The sequence below is a fragment of the Leiobunum rupestre genome, chromosome 1, assembly GCF_980474605.1.
Source record: "Leiobunum rupestre chromosome 1, qqLeiRupe1.1.hap1, whole genome shotgun sequence".
In the NCBI taxonomy this organism is placed as follows: domain Eukaryota; kingdom Metazoa; phylum Arthropoda; class Arachnida; order Opiliones; family Sclerosomatidae; genus Leiobunum; species Leiobunum rupestre.
The window spans coordinates 46198204-46223117 of NC_143384.1; positions in this window are offsets into that span (position 1 = coordinate 46198204).

The following is a 24914-nucleotide window of genomic DNA, read 5'->3' on the forward strand; positions in this document are numbered from 1 at the left end:
AAAATCTACAATTAACGTGGAAATTGTAGATATCCTTTCCAGTACCAAGATCCACATTTGGAAAAATTATAATTTTATTTAAAAATCTATTTTTTTGGACAAATATTTCCGTCATAGTCCTACAAAACTGTTAAATGTACACATAAGACAAGAAAATTTACACTTATACGAAATGTTTATTATATTTTCTACAAAAGCATGTTTGGATGTATTATGCAATAACCGTATGATTAAATCTTATAAGAATTATCGCGATGTTTAGTGTTATTTAAAACTTTGAATGCTTGAATTAGTAAAATATTTCAAACCAGGCAAGAATAAGTTCCACTTAACCGAGAGAAGAGTATATGAATCGCAAAACACATTCTAGCCGGGGGCCACACTATTAATGGATAGGTAATTAACTTCTAGTCGTTTTACCTGTGGGTAAAAGTGATGAAAATGGAGTTAATAGAACCTGTAATAAAACTGGGGTGTTATCATGTTGCCGAGCTTGTTCACCTTGGTATTAGGTATTATTTTTACGGTCTGTTATTGAACGTTCACAATTCACTTCTCTGTGATTCAATAGGATTTATTGACCATCGCCTTGATTAATGTGTATTGTATGTTACAATTATAACAATCAGTTTAATTTATTCCGACAGTTGGATTTACCACATACTATACAAATAATCCTTTAAAGTTGATCATAGCAAATTTAACATATTAATAATGGTATCCTAGGTAAAATATTTACATGCCAAAAGAACATTATTAGATAAATAGACCAAGCTTAAAGACCATTTTCAATATAATAATATATCAAATGGGCTTTGAATTTTAAAATGTAAAATATATTATAACAGATTTGACATACTATGAATTACATTATTTTTGCGGTATTTATGAAGATTATAGTAGAATATCGCATTAGGAAACATTTCCATAATGTTAGTTTTAATGTAGTATGCAATTGTCAATTTAAAAGTAACAGTACATCAGTTTGATATTTAAGAACATGTTGCGAATTATGTGATTATTAAATTTTAGAGTCATTCCAGGTGAGATAATATTAAATTATTTTAGAATAAAGTCTTTATCTTTCAAGATTTACTGGTTCTATTAAATAACATGGAACAATGACAACATTTTTATCATCAGAGAAAATCGATCCTATTTCTTTTGAAAGAAATTGTGCACCGTTTTTGCAAAATAGCGCAAATTAATGTATCTTTTATTGCGATTAATTCTATATTATTAGTAATTTGAAGAAAAAACCTATGGGCAATTTCATATAAAATGGGTAAATTTGAATACATTTCGGCTAAATCAAATTAAATTGGGTAAGTTCTTATATTATTGGATTAACTGAAATTATTATGATTGACTTGATAATAAATTGAAAACTTTCGAATACATTTTGGTAAATTCTTGTATCTTGGGTTAATTGAAATAAATAAATTTAGTAGAAACAACATTGTCTACATTTATATAAATTTTAAGAAATTCAAATGTTATTTTTTATTTGAATAATTTTTACATTTATTATCTAATTAAAATAAATATTGGGTAAATTTATGTAATGTTTTTGTAAATAGATGAGTGCTTGCAACGAACAAATAGACCGAATTATTGAAGAATAACTACGGATTTTATCGGAACATGAGGTATTTGGTGGCAGGTGTTTTGAAAACAAATGGCATAATTAAGAACTAGCTCAAAAACAGGTAGCTGATTTAAACAGCCCTATAATATTACAAATCTTTGTAAAACTTTAGTTTTGGGAAATACCGCTAGAAGACGCCAGTCACATTTAACCATCATGTGACTACAGCAACTTTTTCTTGATTTTTATAATCATCCAGCATTTATCAACGAATCTTTTCCGATGACTGACAGTCAGTAAAATACGTAAGAAATGCATTTTGAAAGTAAAAGGATAAAGAGTTTCAACTCAAATTTTAAGGCAACCCTTTTTAAATGTAAACGAGTTGGCAGTTGTAGAAAGGGTGATCATCCTTTACTAATTCATATACAGCGGTATCCGAATTGCAAATTTGTTCAGGATGAATCTACAGAAAATGTTCCCGTGCTACGCATAACGAACAATCCTTGGAATTTAAGCCCAATGCGATCTGAATTGGTACGAATACAATCGTTTAAAAATTTCCCGATCGATCACATAGACGTAAGAGATTTGGCACAAGCCGGTTTTTACTACACAGATTTCAAAGATTGTGTGAAATGTTTCTCCTGCAATGGAAAGCTGCTATGCTGGAAAAAGAACGATATTCCTTTCGAAGAACATGCAAAATATTACCCGAGATGTAAATTTGTTTTAAAGCAGAACTGTGGTAATATACCGTGCGAGTATCGTTCAAATCAAAAACCCTATTCTAGCTTAAGCGAGAAGGTTTTGGTCTATTGTTTAATTAATAATTTAATTAACAGTCTAGATCGAAAGAAATCTAAACCATTTTGTAGCATTTTATAATTAATTTTTTAGCAAAATATCGGTCGATCGAGTACTATAAAAATATTATTTAGTTAACATTTAAATTAAAACAAAAGATAAAATAAATATTAAATTGTTTGTAATTTAGACTAAAAATATTACGTTGAATAATAAAAAAGGTAGTATGAGTTTGAAAGACTTTTATTTTTGAACATGATTTCAATACTTATAATTGTGTCTAAAAGAAAAGTTAACTACCGAAAAACTCCTAAAATTAAAACCGTAAAAATGTTTCAAGGTTAAAAAACCAATGTTTCAAACTTTAAAAAAATGTGTGTGGAATATATAAACCTTACGAACCACCATACAAGTTACAAGCAAGTGTTTTGATAGGTCACGAAACGTCAAACATCAAAGAAATTGGTAAATTATATAAACGGCAAAACTGACAATCAAATATAGAATTATACAAATAATTTCAATCCTTATGTGCAAAGATTTATTGAAAAGTTACTCCATCGGATGATATTACTGAAAGCACCCGAATCCAATTTGTACAGGGTTAACATCCAATGAAAAATTGAACGAATTTTTTACACAACGCTATCAACATAATGAAAAATTGAAATTTTTTAGAAGTTTGTAAACTTTTGAAATTACTTTGAATAAATTTTTTTTAAACCTTATCAAGCTGGCTTATTTCATATTTACTAAACATTTTGGCTGAGGCAAGGAGGTTTGTACTTTTTTACAGACAAAAATACATTTAAAAAATCGAGATTGTTAATTTTGTGCGACATTATCATTCGTCTAACTTGTTTTCCTCGAGAACGGTGTAAATGACTAAAAACTATGCAAAATTGGTATTTTGAAATGTTTTTCGTGACAGTGTGCTCAATTCATGTAAGACTGTTTTATAAAACTTGAAACTATTGCGAAAATATAAAATTTGTTAAGTAGTAAATTTATGAAATTTTCTTTTAATAAATATTTATTTAAATGTGATGACAGAGAATACATTATTTATTTACAAACTGAAAACACTTTTTAAATATTGTACGTCATTTAAACAATGATCCATTAATTCCCTTACGTCAAATGGGCAATAACCTATAAATTGATCCAAAAAATCTTCTTCCACTTGATAATCCTGTGAAATACGAAAGGCAGCGTAGATTTCTACGAAATCACAGAGTGCTTCTCGCTATTATAAATCAAACAAATTAACGATGTTTCGTGTAATGAAATTGATTTCTTACTATTTTGTATGATCGCTTAAATGTATCGGCTCTTTCCGAAAAATTGATACTGTTACAACTAGTCGACTGTCCGACCTAAATTTTAAAGATACTACAACAACAAAAAAAAATTTTAAAACAATATAAGTTATTTTAAAAATACAAGTTTTAACGTACCCTTTTTAAAAACCATTGTGTATTTAATGAATTCTTCAAGAGAAATAGTACCAAAAATCCACTTTTTTGTGATCAAAATACACAATTTTTGCCGAGTTAATTAGAAATTCAACGTAACGGCTATAAAACACAGTAAATTTAGTTCTAGCTAGATCGAATAAAACGTGCAGGAATGTTTTAATAGAGCGCGGCGCGTTTCTCACCGTTCTTCCTTATCGTAAGGCTTTTTCTCCCGGTATACCCTGGAGTTGGTGCGCGTAAGATTTTCCCACACGCTAAGATAGCCCGCCGGCTAAGACAGTTGGGGAAACTCCGCCTTGATGAGGGTTGTGTTCTCTGATTGTTTAGTATGTAATAGTATTATGTAAATTTATAACGCTACCAAGTAAAAACGGTTTTAAATGTGCGGTAGATGGCCAAGTCAAACAGCGATTTATAATCCTCCTGTATTCATCCATACAACATATTATAAATATAACTATTAAAATATAACTGAACATTTTTAAAGACAATACAAAAGTAAATTAATTAAAATTTAAAAAATGCAGCCGATACATTTAAGCGATCGTACAAAATAGTAAGAAATCAATTACACGAAACATCGTTAATTTGTTTGATTTATAATACATTTTAAGACTCGCTTTTACTGTCTGCTACGTTTTACAGTCTGTGAGGTTGATATGTTAATTTTTGGGTTTTAGTTCTTTAACAATTAATCTAGTTTACATCTAAAAAAGACTAACTTATACCGCCAATGTCTTGCTTATTTGAATAAAATTGATAATATAACTTTTTTTGCAAAATTTTATTTTTAACATAAAACTCAAAAATGAATAATACAATGTTATAAAATAATTTTCAACTCTGAACCTGAAATTAAATATGTTTGTAAAAAATTGTTATAATTTGTTTTTAAATTATCTTACATCCTTCTAGCTATCACACTCTAAAATAAAAACTCTGATTTAAAATTTAAAACTTTTATTAATATTTTACAACATTTTTTGTTGACACAAAGGAACTATCGTTAATAACATTTAACACGCTATCTATAAAAACCACTCAATCGTCTATCGCCTTTAAGAACCCAGTTTTTGGGGCTCCTTCCAAAAGCATTTCGTGAGAATTATGCTCTTTTTGAAAATAAATAATTCTTTGTGCAATTAAATCCATTTCAAGATTTCGATTCAGTTTTTTCAATTCTTTATTTAAATGTTTAATCAGTTCATAGTCCTTAAACGGTTCCTTATTTTCTTTATAAGTCATTATTCGCCAACAAAAATCAAAGCGAAACTAGTTTGTATAGAAAGCGATGTGGTTTGTTTTTTCTAACAGACCACGTAATATAAACTACATTAACAACCCGATTTTAAACAGGTTACACAAAAATATTTTATCGTTACACCTTGAAATAAAAATTATAAATAAACATTTTTTTAAACTTTTTTTGTGATATTATTTTACATTTCCAATTTGGTAAGAATAAATGGACACAAATGAATCTGATTACCGCGAACTATTAATGGTACATCACAATATTTCCGTCTTTCAACAATTAAACCGTAGAAAGGGCGAAAAAAGCCCCAGGTGGATAATTCATCTTAACTCAATAATCTTTTTTCTTCCTAAATCCTTTGCAAATATTCGTTAGATAGGTTCCTTTCGTATGAAAGGTAACAAACTTTCAAGGAGTATTCTCTCTGCTATATATTCCGCTTGAAGTTTTCGTTTATGTTTTTTCAATTCTATAATTGTATGCTGTAGTGACCACAATTCATTCTCCTTACACAATTCTTTATTTTGTTCAGCACTCATTTTTTCGACTGTCGTCAACAGATTTTATTCTGTTATGTGTCAAAAGTAATGAAATAGGGAAAAATCCATAAAAATCAAAATTTTTGGTATTTGTTCATAGAGTGCCGGTTTTAAATAAAATTCTTTTTTTAATCATCACACTAACATCATTATCGAAAGCACGTGCCAGTTCTATTATTCCCGCCCATTATTTCGTTTTCCATGTAACCTAACGATCGTTTTGTCGTTATAAAATACCAACTAGCTTGTGAAAATGATAATTTGACTAATCTAAGTTATATATATTATATTTGCTGTTGCCAATAACTAAGTCTTTAAATCAATCTTGTGACGTATACGCTAAAATGTAAAATAATAATAGATGGCTGTATGTATTAAAAATGCAATATACATACATACATACATTTTTGTAACGAAATTTTCCATTATTTAATATTTGTACCCAATTAAATTAATTATAAATATAATTAAAATGAAGCATAACCAAGCGACAATAAAAACCATTGACTGTACACTTAATAAAGAAACCATTCAAATTAAAAATACAGCCCTCTAGAAATTATAATAGTGGTAATAATAAATGTAATTATAAATGTATTTCATAGTTTACACATAATATAGGTTGTTTACATTAAAAGACGGAAGATAAATAACTACATATGTCATCTTCAAAACTTATTGTAGCCTATTGAACCAGAAAACGTACAAATACAATAAACAGACTAAGATACGATAAGAACGATTTATTCTTAATTTGTTACGTTTATTCAATACACGAAGAGAAACGTTCACGAATGCAAATTTTTTCACGCGGACAAATACATGAAATTCAGTTTTAATACGCTTATAGTAGTTAAGATGCCTAAAAATTCCAGATAATAAGACGTACGTAAATTCTGGTACCTTACAATATTCATTTACCTAATTTTAAGTTTAATTTACGCTTAGATTTATCTTTGTTGTCAACTTATTTCAGAAAATTCAAACTGATCCCAGTTTTTTACAAACTCAGTGAAATATTTCATGCTTCATATTTATAATTTTTAAAGCTTTTAAATAATTTTGTGTGGCAATATAAATTTAGTTTGAGGTCGATGCTATCAATTGTTAATAAAAATTATGCGTTATTGAGTTTTTATTACTAAACTTGGAGAGACTTATTTTATCAATAATTATATTCATCAAACAATCATAGAAGGGATGATCTGATTTAGAAAGAATTGGTCATATATACCCATTTAATTTTTTAATCGGAATTGTATTTATGCATTGTTGTTTTCTTGTAATAAAATTATATTAACTCTATTTTAACAAATTCTATATATAATCATATATACCAATATTTGTTTATATAAAAATTAAATAAAACATTTTTTAACTGTTGGTTAAATATTTATTTAATTATTTTACATAAATTAAATTATAAACATTAAGTTGTGTTAGTTGGTTGAACCGAACCCATGACATCCTCTTTCCGTTTCTTTTAATTTCTGTTTAATAACAAGAAATATATATTATGTCAAAACTTTAGGTAAAGTCTTGGTTAAATATACTTCACACTTACTACTGATGGATAAAATATTCTCTCACAAATCAATTGCGCTATTTTATCACCTTTTAAAATTTTATAATCAACTTTCCCATGATTGATTAAAACAATACCAATTGGTCCAGTATAGTCTATGTCAATAACTCCGGCTAAAACATCAATTCCGTAATGAAGGGCCAAACCACTGCGAGGAGCTTTTTAAACATGGTAAATTAAGAACGGATTTCTTAAATTTTTACAACATTATGAAAAATTTTACCAATACGACCATAGGTGTTTTCGGGAAGTAAAATTTTTAAATCTGTTTCTATTAACAATCTGGCTCCAGAAACCAATATATAATCATATGCAGATTTTAAATCTAAGCTTGCTGAAAATTTGGTTGCGCGAACTGGATCGAAAGCATTCTTTGATATTTTTACAAATTTTATTTCCATTTAAATCTAGTTCACTTTTATGTAAGAAAAATGTTCAAACACTTGTCTTATTTGAACTACGTCCCCGGAACGAATCAAATTTGTCAGTCAGTGTGTTCTCCTACCATGGAAATGTCACCTTTTTATATAGAATGTGACTGTATGTGTAATACTATTAACCGTAATTTTTTTAATCTGACAACGCCCTATTTTTATACAAAAGAATACACATGTCTAAAAAAGATAATTAACATTTTACTATACTTAATGTATAATATATCCAAGGTTAGGTTTATAATTTAAAAAATAAGTATAGTTCGTTTTTGTTTTAAATTTGAAATCACCCTTTTAATATGTTTAAAGGATATGTATTTACGAGAATGATGTATTATAATTTACGTTTGATATTAAGTTAGAAGGTTACACCTATTATTTATAATTATAATAAATTAATTATTTTTGAGACATAGTTATTTGATTAATCATTTCTAGAAATGTTTTTTTTAAATATGTGACAGTATTAAAAAACTGTACCTTGACACAAATTTGATCAATATTTTTAACTCTCAGCATTCTAATTTAAATTCTTTACTAATTTATATATTTATATTTATCTCACAAAATAAATAAAAACTTGAGAATTTATCTTCAATTAGTTAATAGCAAGATATTTTTGGTTAAAACAGTTATAAGTAAATAGATATATTAAGATATGTAGTATATAAAAAAATACAACTTGTGTAGAAGTCGAATTAAGCTCGGTATGTAATCATCCTTGATCTCAAAACACTGTGCATAAATTTTAATAAAAGGATCTATAGATATTTAATGTATAAGAACTAGAGAGAGAGTATAAAATTAAATAATTTTTTAGGTTTATTTTTTACAATATATTCTTATAATTATAGTAATTAACTATTACAAATTTTAGCCTAAAACATAATACCTCATTTTTTAGTTAAGAAGAAAAACTTCTACGAAATAATGTAATTATAATTATTTTTAATTATATCGTTATAATATTTCTAGTTTTTTACAACCATTATTTTTTTCATATTCCTAATAATATCTTTATTGGATGGTTTATTTTGTACAGATTTTTGGAATTGATTTATTTTTAAAATCTTTATAAATTGTATAATTTATTTTGTAATTCTTCGCAAAAATGATTTTATTCGAGTAAAATTTTATTTATTTTAATCTTATTGAATGGTTTGTACTAGGATGGTATTCGTTACCTATAGACTTTCTGTGGTCACCTACAAATTTTGTCTTTGGCAAAATAAATATTATTAAATATTATAAAAAATTGTATCTTCAAAAGTAAATTGTTATTGAATTTTGTTTGAAAGAAATCTTACGTAGGAAAATAATAACAGTGGATTTTATAGAAAAAAGATTTATTTACATGTTTTAAATCATTTTACAAGTTTTTTCAAGATTTTGCAATACTTCAAATAGAAGTTTCCGCATTGTTGGGGATTAAAATTTGATTATTTTTACAATATTCTTCAAAATAAATAAGTGCTTCCAGCTGATTATCGCTCGGCATTTTCAAATCGTTTGTAAGTACAGGGTTAGACTCCATTAAAGAATTCAACGTTTCTTCAGCCATGTTAAGAATATTCGAATCTATACTTTCTTCTTTACTAGTTGGTTCAACATTTGAGTTCGAAGGTTGAATCTTACCGTCGATTACTAAATCATCGTACCATTCTTGATTTTTTACGTTAAACTCGTTCAAATAATCAATAATTTGATCGTCTAATAGTTCATCTTCGAGTGTGTATTTCTGGTGTTTTGAATTTAAACAATCACACACTCTTTTATTAGTGAGTGTTTTATTCGAAAAACTACATGTTAAATGGTTGATTAAATGTTGCTTAAAAATTCTCCTGTCTAGAAATAGATCTTGACAAATCCTACATTTTTCCTTAAAGGTAAATCCCTCCATACTTTTAAACGCGGGTTTTCGACATGTCATGTCAAAATAACACGAATTATCAACGAGTGAATCGCATTTAAATTCTGGTTTCCCCATAAATAATTTCATTTTTTTAACTTTTAAAGAGGGCGATTTTTGAGACATCTTGCGTTTTCCCATTTCAACTGTGATATAAAAAAAAATACTAGCAATTAGTTTTTTACAGTGATATTATACAACTCAACAAATAACTTATATTTTGAAAAATATTAAATTCCTCAAGGTTAGCAGGTTTGTGTATTGATGGGGGAAAGCACATTCCAACAATACGAACACCCCTTTTAATATATAAAAAGTACATGTATTTACGATAAATTTGTATTATAATTAACGTTTAATAAGGTTGAAAATAATTACAAAATATAAATTATTTTTGAAACATAATTATTTGATTAATTATTTCTAAAGGTGATTTTAAATATACTATATTATGAAAAAAGATTTTACCTTATTTTTAAGGTATGATAATACTAATATCTACACATACAGCATTTGTATAAAACTTGAATTTTACCTTTAATCATTAGAAATATATTCGCCGTGTAAACGAGCGAGTTGAATATTAAGAAATACAGTTTTTCTTCAATTTTGGAGATAAAAGTATGTTATTTAGTAATTTTAATATTATTTAATTATATTTTTTTAATTATATCTTCTTTTTATATAGTGGACGAGAGTTCTTGCAAAAATTTGTTAGAAAGAGGTTCTGTTAAAGTACAAAAAGATGGTTTTATCAATGAGAATTCCATCGGATGCATTAATTATCTTTCCTCAACATTTAATTTGTATAATATGTGGTGTAAGAGGAAATAGAAGACGTTCGAGAGATACAGATTGTATAGAATCCGAATATAGTTCGGTATGTATTTATCCTCAATCTAAAAAAAACACTGTGTATAAAATGAAATAAATCTTTTTTTTATAAATATTTCTTGTATTATATAGAGAAAAGTTACATAAACAACAGAGCAATACAAAATAAAATTGAATTTTTTGAAAAAAAAACCGTTTTTTAATTCACATTAAATATATACAACGTTTGTTAGAGCAACCAGTTTTTTCTCTCTTTATAACGGGGCTCTGTGGAATGTCTCCTGGCAAAACGTGATCTGCATTTATAATTTTATTGATTAATTCAATCTGGCGCGGAGATGCGAAAGTTGGGAAAAAATAGAGTAGGATCAATGATGCCAGATGTTAATAAACATGTTTGCGTTTAATTGATATAATTAGTCAATTGTTGAAAAATCCAAACTAGTTTTACAAGGCTGTAACTGTAGTTGATAACGTTTACACGTGACGATAATTAAGGGTGGGTATCAAATTACTTCTACAAGGCTAATGCAATTGAACCTGTTCTATCCTAGAGGTAATTATAATTTATGAATTTAAAGATATAGCTCGCAATCCGGCAGAATTTCATAGACCGTGTTTCTGGTAACGTGTTTCAGCAGAAAGTTAAAATTATCAATCAATATAAGTCATGTTTAATTTTGAAAATAATTCAAATTAATAAACTTAATTTTGTTTTAATATAGTCACCAATAATCGGCCGTTCGTTCACTGTGTATAGTCAGAGAAAATTCTATTTACAATGTTGCTATTTTTAATTTAAAAAAGTTAATTATTTTTTATTTATTTTAAATAAATGGTTTTGGAATTCTTATTGATTATGTAATTTAAAATGTTTTTCCAACTTTAGAATATATTATTTTACTATTAAAAATTAACCAGACATCCATTTGGGTAAAATTATAGTCTTTCGAGTTGCAAAAGTTAGTGCTCGGCAGTCGATTAATTTTTTTCCATTAATAAAATAAGCTCGGCTATATTTCAATATTTATTTAAATAACTAATAGTTTAATAAAAATTGCAAAATGTTTAAATAATTGAAAGTGAATAAGCCTATTATTTAAATAAAAACAAACAATTACTTAAATAAATACCGCTTTTATTCATTGTAATTTGTTGTGTTTTTAAAATATGTATTGATTGTTTATTATGTCGTTATTGTATTATTTATTTATCTCCAAAAGTAAATAAAGTTTCATTTCAACAGGGGTAAAACAGAAGTTATTGGGCGGATATTGACCAATCAGGCCTATTGCAATTTGTTGTGTTTTAAAATATGTATTTTATTTCGACAGGGGTAAGTTAAATTGTATTTTATTTCGACAGGGGTAAGTTAAATTGTATTTTATTTCGACCGGGGTTATACATAAGGGGCTATATCTCGGGCGGATATTGACCAGCCCCATTGTAATTTGTTGTGTTTTTAAAATATGTATTGATTGTTTATTATGTCGTTATTGTATTATTTATTTATCTCCAAAAGTAAATAAAGTTTCATTTCAACAGGGGTAAAACATAAGTTATTGGGCGGATATTGACCAATCAGGCCTATTGCAATTTGTTGTGTTTTAAAATATGTATTTTATTTCGACAGGGGTAAGCTCAAATTAAATATTTATTCTTGGTTCTTATATCTATACTTGGAACTGCGTCATTGATGACGTAGGGATGCAAACTATGTATTGATTGTTTATTTATTTATTTCCAAAAAGTAAATAAAGTTTAATTTTCAACAGGGGTAAGTTGGATATCACGTGATTGGGTGTGGCCAAAAGTTGCCAAGGATAAAAAGCGAAGGTTTCCCCATCTCGCAAATAACTAATTAGCATTTTAAATGGCAAACAAACGAAAAAAATAAAAAAACGATATCAAAAGTGAATTAACATTAGTATTTGGTGGGGTCACATATTACCGCCAATTTCTCGGGCCGACCTTGTCCGATCGTGTCCCAACTTGTTGGGGTGATAGACCGAGGCTTAGGGGTGGTAGACAGTGCTCGAGCGTCGAGGTCAAGGATCATCTTCAAGGTGAAATTTGAGATTGAAAACAAAAATATGACTTTTGCCAAGGACAAAAATTTTGTTTTTGGAAAATATTTTGGGGGTGTTGTTATGGCGGCCATCTTGGCAGCCATCTTGGATTTACATGTTCATATTTAGTTATTCTCTGCTTATTTTCCAGTTCTCTACGATCAAATACAAACTATACAAATTTCTTTAAGGTCGGATTACGGTGAACTCCTGCCATATAAAACAGGAAAGACTATTATTAAATTAATATTCAAAAGACTGGATTCTTAGTCTAAAGTACACTTAAAACAAGCTCATCATGGAAAGATATTATAATCATTATGTACAAACAGGACGCGGATATAACGTATTTCGAGGAAGTCAATATCAAACTGGTCGTGGATTTGGGTCAATTTTTAAAAGTTTAGCAAGATTCGTAACACCTCTTTTTCGACCCGTAGCTAAATCACTCGGTATCCAAGGTGTGGTTATGGGGAAAGAATAATGGATGATGTTGTTGCGGGTCAAAATTTTAAGGAGTCGGTAAAAAAATAGTAAAATTGCCGGAACAAATCTTTTAAATAGTCTCGGTGATACCATATTAAATACACAGAAAGGCTCTGGAGTTCGGAGAGGACACAAGCGCAAATCAAAATTACGCAATAATCAAAGAAAACGCAAGAGAACAAAAACCGATTTTCTTGACTAAAGCATTATGCCTCAATTTGAATCTATGTGTTCGGAGTTGGAGCTTTTTAACGAACCCCTGATTAATGGAAATATTGAGGGGAATAAATTTGTAGATTATTTCCCTATAGCTCCCTTATCTAATGCTACACAGATTGATTTTTCTATCCCCGGGGGAGATTATTATATCGACATGTCGAACTTAATGCTTAAAATTCGAATTCGTGTTAAAAAAGAACAAAACGGGATTTTAATAGATATACCTGCAGCCGAAAAAAAGTCTCCCTATGTAACCTTCCATTGCATTCTATTTTTAGCCAAATAGACGTATTTATGAATGAGACTTTAGTACAATCTAGCAACAACTGCTATCCGTTTTTAGCATATTTAGCAACAGTTTTAAATTTTGATAAAGGCGCCAAACAATCTTACAAAACCGCCGAGGGCTATTACGAAGACGGGTTTTGCGACCCAGCGTTAGCGTTTGATGATGTTAATAAAGATAAACAAAACAATGGAATTTTAAAAAGAAGTAAAGATATTGCAGGATCGAAACTTTGTGAATATATGGGTAGACTTCATGTAGATTCTTGTAAAATAGACAAATTTCTTTTAAACAAAGTGAATTTAAGAATTCGACTCTTGAAAAATTCCGATGAATTTATAGTTATTTCCCATGAAGATGTTAATAAGAAATAAATTGATTATCGAGGATGCTATTCTCACGGCTAAACATATTCTTGTAAATCCAGATCTCCAGCTGGCACATAATGCGATACTTCATAAACAAAGAGCTTTGTACGATCTAACACAAACTGTTGTTAAAATTCTGACAATCTCAGCAGGCGCGAGCGATTTCGTGAAGTCAAATATTTTTTTAGGTAAAATTCCAAATCGGGTAATAATCGGAATGGTAAACAATTCTGCGTACAATGGCGCCAGTCAAGAAAACCCTTTTCAATATAACCATAATAATCTCTCGTTCTTACAACTTTCATTAGATGACCAGAATATACCAGAAACTGCTCTAACTCCAGATTTTAATAAAAACCTCTGCGCTAGGTCATATTATTCACTTTTCTCGGCAATGGATTTAATAGGAAATAACTCTGGTAATTGTATTGATTACGAAAATTATAAAAACGGTAATACATTATTCGCGTTGGATTTAACGTACGATTCTTCGGCAAATTCTAACAATCTCTCAATTCAACGAAATGGTAGTTTACGGATGGTAATGAAGTTTTCTTCCCCCTTAACTAATATTCAAAACATAATTATTATTGGAGAATACGAAAACCAATTTGTCATTAACCAAGAGCGTCAAGTTACGTATATTACGGAATAAAAACAATCAACGAGGGCAAAGATTGGTTAGTTGTTTCGTGAAATCGTAGTGGTAAAGATGTCTCGAACTCACAGTCTCTCACCTAAAGAAGAAGTGACGGTGCTAGGTTATGTCAACCCATCCATCAAAATTTACCGACTAGACACTTGCGCCGAATTTGAACTGAATTTGGAAGCCTGGCAATCTCTATTCACATTCAAAAAGTAAATAACTGATTTTTTTGAAGACCAAGTTGCTAGTTTTCATTCCTGGCTCCCTCTTGAAGGTTCAAAGATAAAAATCGACTGTTTCAAGGGACAAAAGGAAAAACTCGTGGATGTACGAGCTTGTGCAAGAGGAAAAAACCATCTATACCTTCTTTTTTATTCAACAAATTATGGATTTACTCTCAACCAAGCAGGGTGGAAAAGATTGAAGTATTGTAAACATACAATTGATCAGGAGATTAATTTAATTTTGTCGGCAAAAAATATTATGCGTGACATAATTGTACATGAGCTCACGGATAAAATGTTGGCATTTACCGAAAATTGTGAGAATCCACATTGTAAATCTTCGATTACTCACGATGTCTCTTGTAAACTAGGATTTAGCACAAATTTTGAAGATCGAGTTGAAAATATGATATTATTAGCCATTCCCCATTTAAATTTCATCATATTGTTGTTAGATTCCAAAATGAATTTGGCCTTGACCCCTTAATAGTAGAAAGTCAATTATATTTTGATATTGTTCAAAATGTTTCAAACTTAAAATGTGATTTAATTTATTAAAATAAAAACTTTTACTATAGTCTGTTTTTATTATTACTACACATACATTTAAAGATGGTGGTGTCAAAAACAGACAAACAATTAAGTAAAGTTTATTACGATGTTGAAAACCCATACAGTTATTCTAACAGTATTACATTAAGAAAACCTTTTCCCAAAATTTCGGAAAAAGAAATTAAAAATTTTCTTAATAAACAACCAACCTACACACAACACAGAGCTAGGAGATTAAATTTTAAACGTAACAAATTATACGTAACAGCTATTGACGAGACATTTATGGAGGATTTATTAGATTTACCCCTTTTACAAACTTTTAATAACAATTACCGTTTTTCGCTCTTAGTTCAGGATATTTTAAGTAAATTCATTTTTACTCATCCAATAAAAAATAAAACCTCGAGTGAGATTTTGAAGGCTTTTAGAGAGATTTTCAAAAAAAGGGTACCCCTTAATTTATGTACCGACGCAGGGTCAGAATTTAGGAACGCCCCATTTCGCGCTCTTTTAAAGCGTTATAACATCCACCATTACCTCACATATTCCGAGAAAAAGGCCTCTATGATTGAGAGACTTGTTCGCACGGTAAAATCTAAAGTTTTTAAAATAATTACAAAGACCGGCGATTTACATTATCTTAATAAACTACCATTAATTGCAAAATCTTATAACGCTCGAAAACATTCAACAACGGGAATCGCGCCTAAAGATGTCAATAAAAACAATGAATCGGCAATTTGGAAAAAAAATTATGGTAACCTTAGCATGATTGGGAAGCCAACTTTAAAAATTGGGGATAAAGTTCGCTTAGCCGTTGCAAAATCATCATTTGATAAAGCATACAGGGGAACGTTTACAGCTGAAATATTTGAAATTCATAGAGTGATTACGAGAGATCCCTGTATGTATATTGTGAAAGATTTGACCGGCAATATAATTAAAGGGGCATTTTACGCTCAAGAAATGGTTAAAATTCAAGTGTAGAGCGCTACAGTCTTTATTCAACATTTTGTTAACCATGGGTTAAGTACACATTTTCCTGGGTCTCGCGATCGTAATATTTGGTGTTAGTGCCACAATAGTGTCATCCGCGATGAAATTCAAAAAACGAAGTCCCGAATATAGCCTAGACATTGGAGTTTGTGACAAACCATGCGATCTAGGAAGAGACACGTACCTCGTAAAATGTAACGAGACTTTCGACGTGCGACATTTTAAGAAAGAAGACGGAAGTTTGAAGCCATCTATCAGGGGAATCAACTTAACAAAAGATCAATATGAAAAATTATGCATTTTGACAGTGACGTGAAAGATGAACACTAATCAAATCCAATCTATACTTAAGTGTGACCCCCGCTCGAGAGATAAATTTATCGGAGTATTTCCCGCTAATAGATTACCAAAAGTTCCAATTAAAAAAAATCATATTGTTTCGTAATCAACACCGATCCTGATACGCTTCCAGCGTCTCATTGGACGGCTGTTTACAAATCGGGCGACACTCTGGACTTTTTTGTTCTGTAGGAAGATCACATCATGACTATGGATTTTTGCCAGAACGATATGGCACGCGTATTCGATACAATACTCATAAATTTCAATCAAATAAAAGCCAAAACTGCGGACCTCATGTAATTTATTTTCTAACCTCGAGATGTATGGGGATTTCTTACAGTAAAATAATTAACGAATTGTATAATTTCGATTTAAAAAGAAATGATAGTTTAGCGTTGTTGAATATATGTATTCATTTGATGAAAGAGTGGAAACGAAATAAATCGATTTGTTTAGAATAAAAAAATGTTTATTTATTTCATACATAATTATTTTTACATATTTTTATTATTCTTGCCAGCGAGAAGGAGGCCTGGTTTGTCGTTTTGGCCTGGGAGATTTTTTAGGAGATGGTGATTTTAATTTTTTTTGCGGTGATGTTAGAACGCCACCAACAGCACCCTCCTCAGAACCTAGCTCTCGATCCCAATCATCTTCCTTGCTTAATTGACTACCAATATCGGTATTTTCTAAGTATTCTTCAAATATTTCATTTTCTTGATTTAATCGTTTATGCATTCTATCATCAGTAATTGTCTTTTGTTGTTTAACAATCGGCGTAGATGATTTTCTTTTCCAAGAATCTACAGTCTTTAAGAGACTCGGGAATTTGGCCTCTCTCCTAGTCTGTTCGTTTTCTCTCTCGCTGAGATAGTCTTTCATTTTGCGTGTTATAGTATTTAAACGCAGCTCTGCGGCTTCCCCAGCGTTACCCCCCCGGGCGTTTTGAAGGGTGAATAAATTTGCGAGGTGAACGGGGAATTTAATGGGGCAACAGGTACGGGTGCTTGAAAGTTTGTAATTTCAACTTTAGGTACGGGTATCGCTTTCCCCATTTCCCTGGCCTCGCTCAGAATTTTTAGAAATTGTCGTAATTTGGAGCGGCTGGTTAAATTAGAAGTTAATATATTTTGCAGCTCATTATCTAATAAGTTATAATATGTTTCCTGGGGAGAAACAAGCTGTTTATTTTCTTGAGATATTTGTCCGACACTCGATGCTTTAACTAAAATCATTTTTTTCATTTTATCTTTTATTGAATAAATTGGCAATTAAAGGAACGATAGATCCTAGTAGAGATGGTATGAAGAATCCCGTACCTTTCTAAATTATTAAAGCACGCTTCCTTTTTTGTGAAATTTTCGGACTGGCCAAAAACCGTATTGTTTTTTTATATTTAGATAATTGTTTTTTTTTGGCTTTAGATAATATAATTCCACCCCCTTTCAAGTTTTTGCAAACGGTCTGTAAGGCTTTTAATTGCGTTGGAGAACTGTTAGCTAATAAATTTTTACGTATCCCTCCTTTAGATTTATACAATAAATTTAAATATGGATAGTGTGTTTTAAACCTGTCAGAGGGATTTGCAATAGGAGTCGTTTTTTTACGTACTGTCTTTTTTGGAGCCATTGTCTTTAATGAAGTTGCTAATAATATAGTAAATTATTTATTATTGGAAAAAACTACCATTTGTGGTCCGTTTTGATTAAATGTGTACGATCTTAATCGTAAGTTATCTGGAGTGGTGACAGATGTGTCTATAAATAGGGAATTGTAAGGTTCGCTAGTAGCCATATCGTAGACCATTTTAAATATTTTTGTATTATTTGGAGATATTTGATTGGCTAAATATTGAACTTGACTTAAATCTCGAGGAGATTTAAACAGATTTAGATATGACATATTAAGAGAGATTAAACGAGATTGTTTCCCTCGAGGAAATAGGGTTTGTGAGATTAATACGACTGAAATTTCATAATGATGACTGTCGACAGTAACCAATTTAGCAATTTGATCATTTTTGTAAAGTTCTTCTGCTAAATCATCAATAATAAGTAATGAATTTCTATTTGATTCCCAAAACTCGCTGTTCATTGGAGGTAGTCCTTGAATAAACTCTATATCGGTTAAAAGTTGAGATAAAACCTGGTAACCTGATTGCCAAACCGAATAACAATAAATAATTTTAATAGGAGGTTTATCGATTAATTCATTCCTCCATCTAATTAGTGAGTTCGTCCAAAATGATTTGCCTGACATAGTAGGCCCTGACACCATCATTCGAAACGGTGAAAGAAATTTTATATAAGACATTACTGTTTAAACAAAGACAACATACTACGTAGTTTGTTAGTAAATGGACTGTTTTATAGAATATTTGTAAAAATTAACAAACACATTTTAAATTTAAAACATTATTTTATTAAAGTATAATATGTCTCTTATCAAAGACCATTCCTTCACCAGTTATATAAACTTTCAAAAAATAACATACAAAAATAACATTTTTGAATAAAAAATAAATCATAATAATTCCTTCACCAAAAAAATTATACACTAATTCCCGTTTTTTAGTAAAAATTCAATTTTAGAAGTTAAAAGTTTAAATCTTATGTTGCTTAAAAATAAAGTATTTACTCTATTTTCGGAAGAGATTTCATTTACGATAACTATGTGATTGAATGAAACCTGTTTTGCAAGTTTTTTTATTACATGTTTTTTAGAGTTATAATTAAAAGATGGTAATTTTATTTTACAATTCGCCATCTTCACATTCTAAATAGCCGTAGGGGACACTAGAGATATTCTCTTTTAGCACACGTTTACAAAATGTTTTTTTGAAAGTTTTACTTAAGTTCCCAACACGTAAAAGCATTTTGTAATTATCTTTTATTACGTTAAAAGGAATTTTTACCTTAAACTCGGTATTTGGTACAAAAATCATCTGTTTAAAAGAATCTAAATGGATGATTTCTGAATTCTCCCTGGTAAGAGTTATCCCTTTTAATTTTATAATTGTCTGATTATTTTCAAGTTGAAAGCTGTAACTTTTTGGCCCGGTTGATACGAATTTTGTTATATAGGTATTCGGGGTCTCGCACGTAAGTTCACCTAAATTACCACCGAGGGGGGTAGCCATTCTTTTGGTAGATGTGTAAATTTCCCTCCGTCTGTGTCAAAATAAATTACACGCTTTCCCAACTTATTAATTAACTTATGCAGATGAATACGCCCGTAACTGGTGACAAAGGCAGCAATTATTACATTACCTTTTGAAAATGTGGGTGCCAGCTCACTTTTTTATAACCTACCATGGCAACATCGTTGTTGATTAGATGAAAGTCTGTTAATTTATTCGTTGTGTCTGCTATAATCTCGGTTAATTGGGAGTAGCGATTTTAGTTGTTGATTTATCCATTCTTAAAGCCATTCTTCCATATAATGAATTTTGCGCCAATTTCGCGGAAGTTCTTAAGGATGGGTTATCAACAATTTCTTCAGGTTCTAATCTTACTCCATCCGCTTCGTATATCGCGTCTAAATACTCTTTTTGCTATTGATATGTTTTAATATTAGGTGGAAACCCTGAATTTTTAACTTTTGCTCTAAAAAAATGTCAATATATGGTTCGAAAAAATTGGTTGTAATATTGTAATGGTACACCTCGAAAATTTCTAACAGTTGGTAATTACTCTTTTATTGAGTAGTCGATTTCTACCGAAGGTAAGACTACCGTTATAGGTCGTTCGTCAATACTATGGGTACACTTTTCATCATTATTGATCACACAACTACCACATAAAGGATAATAAAGTTTCTTATTAAAACGGTAGGGAAGAACGGGTAAGTAGAGGTCTCTGGGGGGGAGGATTCGACAACTAATTATTCCAAAATAGGCGTCAGGTGCATAATCAAAGTTGTGTGTGATAACTTTAACATTTTTACAACCATATTCCATTTTTTGTAAGCAATACGCATACAGACTACAAAAGTCAAAATATCGGATTTGTTCTCCAACTGAGGGGTCTATTTCATGGTACAACTTAATTGTTTCTACACGCCCTCCAACTAAAGAATCTCTAGGGTTAATTTTAGGAATAATTTTAATTGTATTAAAAAAAGCTTTAACTTCGGCATTTTTTCTCACATTCAAAAATTTGAATATATGTGTGGTTTGGTAAATTTTCTTCTATAAATTCTTTTCGGTCTAATTCTCTTTCTCTAATTTCTTTAAATGTTTTTCCGATAATTGTATTAAAGCTCGAGCCAGAAAAATGTTTTGGACAACCGTGCCAGAAATCACCCATTACATCAATTACTATGGGTGGATTTTCACAGTATCCATCTACGAAATACGGACCTACAGCCTGTTCCCCGGCCGCGGATCTGATCGTTTGCAAAATTAAATTATTTTCCTTCTCATACCAAAATAAATATTTTAATGCAATCTCACTTTGATTCTGTCTACTTGCCAAACCGATAGCCGGAATAGTATAATGTATATGGTTCTAAAAACTTGTCAATAAAAACATTGATAAGTGCCCCAGAAAGAGAAATACCCCTATAATTACTGATATCAATTTCAATTAGTTCTTTATATAAGATGCGAAATTTCTGCATAGCTAAGCGTAATAAATTACAATCTAAAAGACAATACGCTCTGGATTCTGATTCAATACAATAGACCGGTTCAAGCTGTTTGTGTGAATACCAATTTTTAAATTCTCGGTATTCCAACTCTTTCATTTTATTGGGCTCAAAAAATTTTTCGTCCGGAATTGGTCCTGAATAATTTAAAGTGTCTTTTGTCCAAAAAATTTAGGGAAAATATCCTTAGATTTAGGCAAAGAAAACATTTTAGGAAAATGCCTTAGTGGAGCACTAATGTAATTTAAAGAATCTACAAAACGAATGTCTACCCCTTTAATATAAATAGTAAGAATTTTGGCTCCATCATAAATAACCTCGGGAATGACATGTTTAATTAATTTAGAAATAATGAACATTCCGTCGAAAGATCTCAGATTATGGGCCATTACGATGAGGTTTGAAAATTTCGGTCTAATTGTTTTTCTTTTCCGTTTCCCATCCGTAAGTAAAATAGTTTCATGATGAAACAAAAAATTGAGAAAGTTATTTACACAATATTGTCCTTCAAAAACCGTGGTTTCCACAGGCTGATTTAAAATTTCACTTTGTGCCACTAACAGAATAGGTTTATGAATATTATTCTCAATTATAGTCTCAATATCAAAATATACATAGGATCGTGGTTTTTTTTAAAGGTCGACTGTTTAACATAATGCTGGTTAGGAGGATGTTCAATTTTACAAGAGTTGCAAGCTGTTTCACATTTGTGAGTTTTTAAAGTTCCAAATTGTACACAGCATTTTTCGCATCTGTGGAAAAGCTTGCAAGTTTCATTTTTAAAATGAAAATTGTAACATTCACCTTGTTTTAAATACCTATTACAAAGTTTACAACGAATTAAAGGAATTTCTAAAATTTCGAGAAAATTTTTACTTAAACACCTTTTACATTTAATATTTCTAGTGTCAAATCAGTGGTGTTTGTTCCTACGATCGGTGGAATAAAAAAAATTCACAGTCTAAGCACGAAGCTACTCCGCCCCAAATGGAATGTAGATTTTTAGCTAAATGAACGTTCGTGCCAATTTTTACAAGTAGAATTTTGTTTTCGGAAGGGGGAAAACCTTTGAAATAAATTCGAAAATTTTCCGTTGCGTTAATTATTATTATCTGATATTTTGGGCCTAAAAATGTCTGAAATTTAGCTATATCAACAATTTCTACAGCTCCTTGTGCAATTCCTACATCATCATGCAATTGCTTAGCGGCTTTAGTTTGTAATTTACTACGAAAGAATGTTAAGGCTCTATATTCTTTAAGAGCACTTGTTAATGGAAGTTTTTTCTTTTTGTACTCGGCAATTTGTCAGAGTTTTTTTTCGACTGTGAGGGCTCTCGCTACCCATAAATTATCGATGTTATTTATATAGTAAAAATTGGTTTTAGTTTTTAAAAAAGCATCAAGATCGATAATGTCTCTGTTTTTTAATGCTAAAACATTTCTACCCATTTTTTTGAGGGGATTTCAAAAGAATTATACTGAATTTAATTTCTCCGTCTAGTAAGAAATCTTTTTTCGATTGAGCAATGCGAGCTATATGGTTAAATATTCGAGAAACAGTTAACTGATCAATTTTAATAAATTTAATGTTAATTGGATGTTCTAAATTTTCCGATTGAATTGCAAATCTGAGGAAATCGAAACCTGGTGCCTCTTGTTTTACGTATTTGATAATTTTGCACAGAATCTTTTCAAATACTGTAAAAAATAAATGTGTGGGGATTTCGTTTAAGTCTATTAGTTCTAATTCAAAACCAAGTTGTTTACATTTCCACTTTTTTGAATTTCTAGGGCTTAATTTTTTAATTTTATAAAACTTTTTATATTTAAAACTGTTTAAAGATGAAAAGTCTAATTGAGAGTCCGAATCGTAATCACTGAAGTCTTCCATATTCTAATTTCGTTTCCAGGTCTAAAATGTTATTCTAATTACTATTACGAATAATTAATTAATGAGTTTAACTTGCCTTCGTGGGTGGGCAAACAATTTTTCCTTCCGTCTGGTCAATTATCTTTTTCAGCCTGTTTGTTGAGTTTATGATTCGGATAACGTCCATGGATAGGGTGTTGGCTAAGAATTTCACTCTTTTATAATCACCCTTCCAGAGCTCATCTTGAGGAAGATGTTTAATGTTTTTATACGAATATATCTGAATATCTAGATATATGCCCTTGTCGCTCGCCTTTTTTCTCGGAGTTTTAGTTTCGTAAGAAACTCCACCTCTCTTAACTTTCACTGATTGTTCGATACCAACTTCTTCGATATTTGACATACGACGTACCTCTTGAATTAAGTCTCCATCCGATTCGTCCGAATCTAATAACATCTCTTCTTCAGGCCTATCAAAAACTGAAACTGCTTGACTCGCGGAGCTTTGACTATTGCTTGTGGAAGCCATTTTAGGCTGTTATGTTTTAATAGTAAAATTTTGCCCTTTTATACCAAAAGTATTTATTTTTTCATTAATTTTTTTCAAAAATATAAAACCTTGAATATTAAAGTGTTTAATACTACAAGGATAGAACCTAGTTATAATTTATCGGTATGTAAATGGTATTTAAAATTGTTTGTGAATGCCAATTTAAATATAGACATGTATAAAAATATAAAATTATTAATTATTTTTTGAAGGACTTTATATTTAATCAGTTTTTTATCATTGAATTTTCCGTGACAAAAAAGAAAACGCCCTAAGAGTTTTAATATTTTTGCTTTAAAAATCGATTATAGATGTAAGAATTTTGTTAATTACAGGGTTAGATGTTTTAAAATTTTATGGGAAGAAATATATTTCTGCAGGGTATAGAATTTAAACGAAGGGATAAATTATATTTCTGCAGGGTGTATTTGATAAAAAATTGTCTTTTGACTTGATTTTAAACAGGTTAAATCAGGATGTAAAAAATTAAATATTTCTAAAAAATGTCTTATAAAAAGACTGTCTTTACCGTATTCGTTTTATAAAACCATGGGATCTCGCGAAGTTTTGACTGTTTCCGGTAAGATTTCTCATCCTCTCGCTATTAACCCTTTTTCACTTAAATATCTAGCATTACGCAAAGTTAGGAATTATAATCTTTTTAAAATTAACGATGTTTCGATTAGAGTTGAAAATTACTGTATGAAAACAGTCTTTCTTGAGTGTCAAGCATTAGTAGAACCTTTTAAAAAAATCATTTTTGCGTGCCCCTTTATAAAAAATCTTTCAAATTATCTCCGTCTGTTTTTGCTTCAGTTTTTTCCAGAAGAATCAATAACAATTCTTGTCTATTTGACGTTCATTCTAATAATTTTGTCTGTCCCCACGATAGTTTTGAGTTTGACGGTTTACTGTTCCACACTCAAGCCACTCTTGAGGGCTGGTTTTCTTACGAAATTTTACGTTTAATTGGAAAACATATGCGATTATATCAAAATTTAAATAAGATCCCATGGTTTCGTCAACATAGAAATCGTAGGAACCTTCAACACGACCTTTTAATTCTCTATCAATTACAACAACTTTCTTTCTTTCGAAAAAAAACAATTAAGTATAACTAATGACTTTCGCCTAACGAGATATAACATCCGTTTAGAATTAGGAACGATAGTGTTATTTTTTATTAATGATTTGGATCGACAAGAAGTTAAAATAGTTACAACTT